Source organism: Cricetulus griseus, chromosome 2 (assembly GCF_003668045.3).
Source record: "Cricetulus griseus strain 17A/GY chromosome 2, alternate assembly CriGri-PICRH-1.0, whole genome shotgun sequence".
Taxonomy (NCBI): Eukaryota; Metazoa; Chordata; class Mammalia; order Rodentia; family Cricetidae; genus Cricetulus; species Cricetulus griseus.
In genome coordinates, this window is record NC_048595.1 from 247850442 (window position 1) to 247861358 (window position 10917).

Here is a 10917-nt window from a genome sequence, read left to right on the forward strand (position 1 = left end):
CTATTATAATATCTTCACATACATATATTTACATACAATTTGAATTTTTAAAAAGTCCTAGTTAAATTCATTATGAACCTGAAAAACTGGTTTGTAAAGGATTAGGCATCCAAGTAAAGCCAGGAATAATTTCATAATAAGATAGAAGAGCTTGCCCAATTATGTAGCGATGCTTATTACAAATCAGTCATAACTGAAATATTTTATTGTCTTAGAGCAAATCAAAATCACAGCTACCAAGTAGCAAGCCTATAAATGATCACATAAATATTAATATTAGTACAGAATTTGTTTTCTCATCTTGGGGATTTAAAGGTATTCATGATTCTATGAATCACCAGATAATAATTTATTTCTATTTAAGAAAAACACAAGGTGTAAACTATGTGTGTTTAAAATACACTCTATATGCTGGAGGCCAGAGGATCAGAGACTTACTTCCTGGGTAAGTAAACACCGGAGTACTGGGTATTGCTGCTTGATCTCCAGGTTTGGGACTTACCCAACTTCTTTGAATTCCCTTGAACTCCACACATACACTATTTGTATGGCAGCTACAAGACTTGCTACACAGTCAAGAGTACGTGGATTGTGTGTGCATCATTAAAATGAAGCCAAGTATCTGCTTCCCCATTTTCCTGTACCAGCCAAAGATGCCAAAGTAAATTCAAGCCATCCCACTTTCTCGAAGCAGATCAAGTTACAGGTTTCATAAAATGGAAATTAACACTTTACTAACATTAGAAAATGCTGTCTAAATATTTCAGATAAGTTTGAAAAAGCTCCCTAGGCCTGATAAAATGCTTATTCTCTCTATCCCTTTTATTTCTACCTTCAGGCACTGCTATATAAACCTGCCAGGGTTATTAATGCATCTCACAAAGATTCCTTGGTGTTACTAAATATGGAAGAGCAGAGGAGCAGGGCCTTAAAAGAAGAAAAGAGTATTGCTGTTGAGGAAGGAACAGTACTGCCCCCTTCCCTTTTCTTCTTAGTGCTTTAGGTCTTCACATAGGAGTCTCTGCAAAGGAAAAATTAAGAACAGCTAGCTCCATTGGATGTCTCTCTCTCTCTCTCTCTCTCTCTCTCTCTCTCTCTCTCTCTCTCTCTCTCACACACACACACACACACACACCACCACCACCACCACCACCACCATCACCACTACCACACACACACACACACACACACACACCACACATACACACCACACACACACACACACACACACACACACACACACACACACACACACACACACACACACACCACCACCACACACACACACACACACACACACACACACCACACATACACACACACACCACACCACACACACACACACACACACACACACACACACACACACACACACACACACCCTATAGAGAAAATCCACTTTACTTAAATCTTTGAAATATTCTTTTCTCTAGAAATAACTCACAGATCATGTGTTGATGGTAGGGTAAAATTTTCAGTGTGTAACTGTAATATTTTGTCAGGTCAGTGCCTACTGGTAGTTTCTTTCCTCACCTGCTTTTCTTTCGGGGCTGTGTGATGGCTGATGTTATGTCTTAAGTTTAAATTACTGTGCTTAAGAGATCTATAAATTAAAAATGCCTCTACCCTGTAAGTCCCACTTGCCCAAGGACAGATAACTTCCTGGGATTCTAGGGGCTGTGTTGATGTAAAATAGCATACATGTGCATTTATGCTTCTGTAAACAAGTTTGGTTGTACTGAGAGAGAGAGAGAGAGAGAGAGAGAGAGAGAGAGAGAGAGAGAGAGAGAGAGAGCTCGATTGCATGTAGGCGGGGAGCACATAGCCTTTTGAGTTTTGCCCTTTATCTCTCTCTATGGAAATAGGAGACAGACAAAGAGAAAAGAAAATTTGAAGGTCTCTTTGGAAGAAACAAGAAACAAATTAAAATGTTGAAATTGAACTAATTGCATAAAGGCACGGAGTATGTAGTCTTGTGAATTTTGCCTTTATAATTCCCCAATTAATGTAATTCAGAGCTAAAATCTGAGCACAAGTCTCACATATGGCCCAGGACAGTATCTATGGTCTTGGCCAGTATTTAAAACGACTCTTGTTTACTAAAATTTATTCATTGTCAGACTGGCGAATCTCTGAACAATCCCAGACTTGTAACAGTCTGAAAGACATAAACAGTCGGAAATCTTAAATGCAGGTAGACTTAGAGGTTTTCTACATGCCAGGGTTACACACACTAATGCCTTATATATAGACTAAAGTGCTATTTCTGTTTGTTCTTCAATGCTAATGCCAGAAATTTTTTTCATTTTGATATCGGCTGCCACAGGTCTTATTAGAGTTTATAAGCTCCTCATCTTCAAAACCTTTGGTTTCCATTTAATCTTGACCTGACTTTTCAGTACTATTCAAGTTCAACAATGACTCCCAAGTCTCTATCAGTATCTAATCCCATTCTATCCTGCTCTTTCCTTCCCTTGTTAAAGGTCATTGTTCCACTGTTGTGTGCCCTTGGGCTTCAGTAATCTGTCTGTATCACTGCACACATTAGCCCTTCCTTAGCTTACTTTACTTATTCAGCCTAGCCCTGGGTACACCTACTTCCATGTTTTGTCTTTCTGGTACAGAGAATTTAAAAATCACTCCATGAATTCTAGTCCTTGCCACGCTCACCATCTTTGCTTTTCCTCAGAATGTCCCGTATTGACTGTATGGAACAGGATAGTCCTGAATGGATCGTGTAAGATTCTTGTAATTTTTGCTTCCATTTCTCTATTTTGTTTCTTGTTTTTCCCAAAGAAACCTTAGAGTTTAATTTTGCCTTTTCTTCAGTTTCCTAGTGTCATGGTAGCCTGATTTAGGTTTAGTAGAAAGTGTTTATTCATTTAACTTCCATGGTCTCTCACCAACAAGCTAAAGTTTGTCATCAGAACACTTTTGATGAGAAAAGGGATCTATTCCCTCTGCTTTAGAGTTCAATAAGCAAGGATAATCATAGCTTGAGATCAGGGGTAGGGAGAAGAGTAGGATTCAGTCTGGCCTCTTTATTGATAAGCCTCTGTAAGGAAGCAGGCACTGGCAATATATTCTGATCCTCTTGCCTCAGAGCCATGACAGTCACACATGCAATTATGATTTCAAATAACTAGTCACTACATCTTTGTCAGAAAGCCATTCTCAGACATAGTCAACAGGCACAACAGACCATATGTGCCCACATGTTGACAATTTCTAGTGACAGGTCTTACACAACTCCTTGCTGTGGACACCTATGTGTAGTTGGCTCTCATCACTGCCTTGATAAAATGCTTTCCACATGTTATATATAGCTTCCCAGAGCTGCCATTTGTCTATTGTATGGCTAGTCATAACTTCTTGCCTTCCCACAATCACCTCGGCCATGTTCCTAGAAACCTTCCAGACAACAAAGTCACTGCACTGGGATCTAGATTTAGGGGAGAAGACAATGAGGACATTCTGATGTATAACTTTCTCAGACATACTCTCAGGGATCCATACTTTAGCAAGACAGCAGCTCCAGCTTGAATTGATCCCATCTCTTCTATTTATTGCTCCTCTGCTAGAAACTGTTGTCCTACCATGGCCAATCCTATAGGATACACCTACAATATCTACCCTTGACCCCCATACTCTAGCCAGCCTTCTCAACAACCAAGTTCAAGGCCAATTTGAGAACTTGTCTCAAAAACATAATCCGCAGTGACATCTTTAAAAGTTGGGGGGACATATTTTCTCTTCAGAGAAACAATCATTTTCTTTCATATTCATTATGCATGACAACATAAAAGAATAATTTATAGTATTACCCTCACCTCATTAATACCCATTTTCTTCACAGATTAACTGGTAAGCAAATAAATAAATATAAGACAAAGATATTATTTTACTCTTCTTCCTCAATGTTTGATCAAGTATTCAATCAATACTATTAGCTGTGTTATAATTATAACTAAAATATTACTATCTTTTGAGGTTTAAGTTAAAGTATTAATTTGCTTATTTTGTGTATCAACAAGAATCTGTTTTCAATTTATAGGTGTTCAATGTTTTGTTTTTATTATTTATTATGTTTATTTATGTGTGCCTGGGTGAACTTATGTGGACTATACTTGTGCAGGTGCCCTTGAAGGCCAGAATGAAGGGACACTCTCTGGAAAGCTTCAGTGTGGTGAGCATGGCTCTGGCAGGTATTGCCCTTCTCTCCCATTTCCTCTTAAAACCATTCGACTATATTCCTAAAGCTAGTCACTAAAGTCTATTTCCTTATTTTTTCACTTCCCCCTCCTGAATCTGACTTCCAAGGTCCTGAAGTCCAACAATCAGAAAACACCTTAGTCTCTCGTAATTAAAATGCTCAATTAAAATGAAAACCTCATCCTAACACAGGGTTTCCCCCTTGTGCCTTTATAAACTGCCTCCTATTTGCCATGCCTGCCTTCCCTCTATTCAGAGGCAGTCATTTGTACCTCGAGGGCAAATGCTCATGCCTACTTTCTCTTGTTCCCTTCCCTTCTACCTCATCCTCTATCTCCTTTGTCTATTATTCCCTGCCCTCTGTCCCTCTGTGGCAAATAAATCTCCTTTGTGCTGAGAACTTGGCCTTGGGGGTTCTGAGCCGATACTTTTCCTTTCAGATGGGGTATTGGATCACCTGGAGCTGGAGTTACAGGTAGTTGTGCACTGCCAGACATGAGTGTTAGGAAGTGAACGAAGGTCTTCTAGAAAAGTAGCAAGCACTCTTAACCACTAAGCCATCTCTCTAGTCCTCTTTTGAGTTATTAATCATTTGCATTCTTTCCACCTTGATCGAAGCTACTTTCTCAAAAGTAACATATTTCAAGAGTTCACTCCTGAAGTGACAGCACAAAGCCTACCGCACATAAAAACCAAATATCCATGATAGAGATTATTTTTTAAATGCAATTAACAAGTGTGTATGAAAATACCATAAGAGCAGAAAATATGTTTTGTAAATTGTTAAAGAAAAAGTACTATAACTCAGGGCTCAACACGGGGGTAACTTTACTGTAAACAAGTGCAGACAAGTCCATGGACTTCCTTTCCCTCTAACTGCCATGTGAGGTGCCACATGTGTGCATTTATCAATCACTATGGCTAGACTGTATAAAGAAAAAAATTCCTGCTGCCAAATTAAGAGGTCATATGCTCCTTCTTCTACCCTACCTCTACTCAATCATTCCTTCTTCTGCCCATCCTTACTTAGCACAGAGACATAACAGAGGTGTGAACTTGGTTAAGGAGACTGATGCTATGGTTACTCTTATCCTGCCTCATTCATAGGACAGAGGTTCCTCTCTAAAGAGCAAGCTAGGAGGGCTGTAGGCTCCTATCTCCCCCCAACAGTCAATCTAAAGAAAACAGGTGTCTCGTCCACAGGATGGCTGAAGCTCTCTACCAAAGTACTAACTTTATTTGAAATGAAGTACGGGAGAATTTAAGCCAAAGGTGGTCTTACAACCAATACAGGTGTTTGTAGGCAGTGAAAGACATCAAAGTAGTGCTTATAGAAATTTGGCCAAAGAGGACAAGATAGACTTAAGAGGAAAGCGACTTCTGGATCAGGGCACTCTCCCCACTACTTCTAAAACAAAGTTCAAATTTAATTGCATTAAAAATAGGACACTTCATATCTAGGACATGGAAAAATAATAAAGCACTCAACCCACAGTTACAAAAGGTTAAATTTTGACTGAGTTCTTAGAAGAAAAGAGACCACTCTCACCCTTGGTGAACAGCTATCTACAGTGCATTAGCTTTGGTCTGCAATCAGTTCCTGAAGCTCATGTGTTGAAGCTTAAATCCCCAGTGCAACAGTGTTTAGAGGAAGCAATTTGGGATATAAATAGCAGGATATTTAGGTCCTGAGTCATCAGTGGTTGAATTGGTGACTCTAGTTATATTTCAATGGGCGATTGGAATGTACCGGAAACTTTGAGATGGATTTTTGTTCACCTGAAATTCATTTTCATCTTCACTAGATTCAGAAGCATCTATGAGATTGAGGCTTTCCTCTGGATGTTCTTGTGCCTCTGAGGGTGTTTCCAGATAGGACTAACAGAGGAGGGAAGCCTCCTACTGAATGTGGATGGTTTTATTACTGTATTATTACTTTAGGCCAGGAACTCAGGATTCAAACAGTAGAAAAGGAGAAAGTTGAGGCAAGCACTAACATTCCCTCTTTGGGCTTCCTGGTTGGTTATGAAATAAACAGCTCTTCTTAGCCACTTGTTCCCACTGGCAATGTTCTTCTGCCAGAGAAAATGGGGTCAAAGGACTATGCCTGGACCCCTATGACATGAGCCAAAATAAATTTTATAAGTCCTATATAGTAGGAAATTTTATCACAGTAACAAAGAAAAGTACCTAATATACCCAATGCTTAAGAACATGCTTTGTTCCCAATTTGTGTTCTTATTCTCTTTATTGTGCAGCTACCATTCATGAGTTCATTCCATCGTGCTCTTTGGATAATGATATTCTATTTCAATGTAGATCCAGAAATAGTAATGCCAAGTGACCATGAACTGAAACCACTGAAATGCAAGATAACATTTTCTTCTTCTTTTTATTTATTTATTTTTGAGACAGTCTCTGGACAGAGCTCTGGCTATCCTGAAACTATGTAGACCAGGGTAGCCTCAAACTCCCAGAAATCTGCCTGCCTCTGCCTCTGTAGTGCTGGTTTTAGGGTGTGTGCAACCACACCTGGAAAAATCTTCCTTTTAAAGTAAAAGCGTTGTGGGTATTTGATCACAGCAACTCTAGAATGATAGGAGATAAGTGGTAACAGCTGAAAAGTCCAGGATACTGATAGGAATGTGAAGAGTAAAGGGCAAATTCACACAGGTCTAAACTAGAGATGTCTATTTCATTAGGGAGCAGACAAGAGGTCATGCATGTTAAAGTCTGTCAAGGTTAGGGTTCCTTTTTCCATTGTACCTTTTGGTTTCTTTGTCAAAAATCAGGCGTTCATAGGTGTGTAGACTAATGTCTGAGTCTTCAATTCGATTCCACTGGTCCACATATCTATTTTTATGTCGATACCAAGCTGTTTTTATTACTATAGCTCTGTAGTAGAGTTTGAAGTCAGAGATGGTGATGCTTCTGGAAGTTCCTTCCTTGTAGAGGATTGTTTTAGCTATTCTGGTTTTTTTTTCCCAAATGAAGTTGAGTGATGTTCTTTTAAGGTCTGTAAAGAACTGTGTTGGGATTTTGATGGAGATTGCATTGAATCTGTAGATTGCTTTTGGTAACATTGCCATTTTTTATTATGTTGATCCTACCTATTAAAGATCTTTCCATTTTCTGATGTCTTCTTTAATTTCTTTCTTTAGAGACTTAAAGTTCTTGTCACACAGGCCTTTCCCTTGTTTTTAAAGAGAAAACATTTTAATTGAGGGTGGCTTGCTTACAGTTTCAGAAGTTCAGTCCATTGTCATCATGAAAGGGAGCATGGCGACGTGCAGGCAGACATGGCGAGGGAGCTGAGTGCTACATCTTACAGGTAACAGGAAGTTGACTGACTGTCACACTGAGGGAAACTTGAGAAAAAGAGACCTCAAAGCCCACCTGCACAGTGACACACTATCTCCAACAAGTCTAAGACAGTATAATTTCAGTTTCTGTTCTTAGCCTTTCGGCTGATACATAGAAGAGCAAAGCCTTGACTACTGTTATAGCAGTTCTGATGTTTCAGTCCATAATTGCCTGGCTGCATGTTTCTGGGCCTACAGTGAGGCAAAACAGCATAGTGGAAGAGCATGGTGAAGCAGAGTTATGTAGATTGCTATGGGCAGAATATTTCAAACTACATTTAAAAATACACAAGCATTAGTGGCTACTGATGCATCTTGAATGCTTTTAATTGTTTTTAAACTTTTTATTTCATATATTAATTATATACTTGAAGAGATTTCTTGATGACATTTCTATATTACATAAAATACACTTTCATTATATTAACCTATCACTCATTCTTAACCCTCCTTGTAATACCCAGGTCTTCCCCTTTTAGTTTCATGTCTTTTTATCCCCTAGAGAATAAAGAAAGAAAACATGGTGTTTTCATTCTTCTGTGATATGTGTGGATTACTTTACATAGTATATGATCTCTAGTTCATTTTTTTCTTCAAATGACATAATTACATTCTTTGTTAAAGTTAAGCAAAACTTCATTGTGTATCTATACATTTTATTCATCTGCTGAAACACATCTTCGTGAATTCTATAAATTAACTATTGTGAATAGTACCATATTATATTTTAAATAGAAAAAGTTAAAGCAGCAGAGAATCATATGCTTTTCATAATAGTTAGACTACCAAAGGCCTTTTATTACTATAGAAAGAAAGGGATGGTCAAAATGAAGGATAAGTTAAGGAAAAGGTTTAGGAGAGGCACAAAAAGGAAGAACAACACATAGTAATAATTTTTGTGCCTCATGATTCAAGATTATTTTGAGTCAGTTTCTTAAGAAAAGTAGGTATTGAAAAACTCTCAGTATATGATAGGGAGTGTAGGTCAGTGATACAGTACTTATCTAGCATGTGTGAACCCCTGGAATGAGATCTCAGTTCTGAAAAAAAAATATAATTCTGAACAAAAAAGCATGTGAGAAGGAGAAAACAAATTTAACAGTGGGTCAAGAGCTGGGAACAACAGTTATAATTAGATCTGTACTTATGAAAACTAAAACAACTTATTTACAAATTGAATCAAGTGTTAACATGTGAACAGCTATTGACTTGATAATAAAATAGCCCATTAACAATCAAAGTGTGCTGTGAATTCTTTTTATAAATGTGTATATGCATGTTCAAGTATTCAGGCACACACACACATGGGAGTCAGGGGATGCCCTCAGCTGTCGTTCCCAGGAACACCATCCACTTCCTTTGAAACAGCCTCCCATTGGCCTGGAATTCATGTATAGCTAGACTGGCTGGCCAGGTTCTCCACTGATGGGATTACAAGTACAGAACACCAGACCAGTTTTTTTTTTTAAACATGAGTTCTAGGAGTCAAACTTAGGTCTTCATGCTTGTGAGGTAAGCACTTTGACTAAATGTACTGTCTCCCTGGCCCTGGCATTTGTTTTGCACAAAAGTTACTAGAGTAGAAACTGTCTTCACCCTAAGATGTACACCTACAGTGATATGCCATACATGGTGAAAAGCAGACCACTACTAGAAAAGAAAGAAGAAGAGTAACGGCAAGCTTTCTGGCTTTCTACAAAGTTATAGTAAGTACAAACTAGGTATTTTGGTTCAACCTGCTTATCTCTCACCTTCCTGTTTTCTCAAGGCATTAAAAAACTCATTTTATGTGGTTTGGTCTCAAAGTTTATTTCACTTTATTCAAGACAATGATTAAATCATACATATGGACACAGAGGAGACTGTATATGAAATATAAACAATGATTTGGTTACTTTAGTTCACTAACACTAATTGTTCATTTTTTTCTCTACAACAAATTCCTTTGATGCTTTTACAATCTCTTTAACTTTCTCTCCACCTTTTACTCATTCCATCTCAACGTGCTAGTAAATTATTTTGAGAAATGGTAACTCATGAAACACTTGGAAAACTGTCAAAGGATGTGACAGTATTGTATCTAAATTACATAGGTGTCTACTTACTTAATAAAGATAGTATCATAGAGTTACACACACACACACACACACACACACACAAAAAAAAAAAAAAAAAAAAAAAAAAAAAAAAAAAAAAAAAAAAAAACGAACAAAAGCTATCAATCTTGCCAGGCTGCCTGGGGGACAATGAACACAATCAAAGTGCAATGCAACAAATGAGTTCTGTCAAGTCACTATTGCCAAGAGGTTTTTCTGCTCAACAGTGTAACAAGTTAAGCAAGCTGCCTACCACATAATAAATTGGAGACCAGGCTGGCCAAAAGAAAAATTGAAAATAAAGAATAGGAAATGTATTTAAATGCTCCAAATATATCATCATCCATAGAACACAAGTAACTACATTCAGGAGAAAATGTATAGTCAATCTAGTTTTTACAAGAACTATTTTGATTGCTTACACTATTTGCTTCCGGAATCTGCCACCTTCATTTTGTTAGGCCACTGTTTTGATTAATTTTACGTGCATTACTCCTATTATATGTCACATCATGCAAATAAAGAGGCAAAAATAAATCAGATCTAAATAATAATGGCCAGTAGATTCTGATGATATGCTTCAGTATTCTCCACTTAGTGGCTTTACTAGCTACTCCTTTCTCCTCAAGACTGATTATCTTGTCTACTACTCAATCTATTTGACATCAGATTCTAGAAATGAGCCTTCCTAGCAACAAAGGAAAATTAGTATGTGGCCTCTCCATTGGTAGAAGGTCAACAAGGGGAACTATGAACAAGTTTCTGGAAAGAGCCATAGGGAACCTTAAACCGTTTATAAAGCCAATTATCTGATTAAAGCCCTTCAATGTTTGTGGAGAGGCTGGGATGTTACAGGTCCAGGGTCTAATAACAAGGGCCATCTTTAGCCCACTTAACAGCCTTTTGTTATCCACCTCTCCATGTGACCTAACCATTTTTGTGATTACATAAATCCTTTGGAATAGATGAGCTGATAGCTTCCACCAACTGAAATGTTAAGAATGCTGTGAAATAGCATCTGAGATCTACAGCTAAGATTTCCCTATCTTGTTTCGAGCTGCTTACCTCAGGTTCCCACCAATGCATTTGGAAAATATCTTGATTTATTACTTTTGCTGTTGTTATATAGCACTTTCATAAAACTGCTACCATATTGGAACAAAAAACTGGGGTAACCCAAACCTCATTCATACTTGCCTTTAGAATAAACTATCTCTTATTCCCTTCTGAAAAAAATATTGGACTGC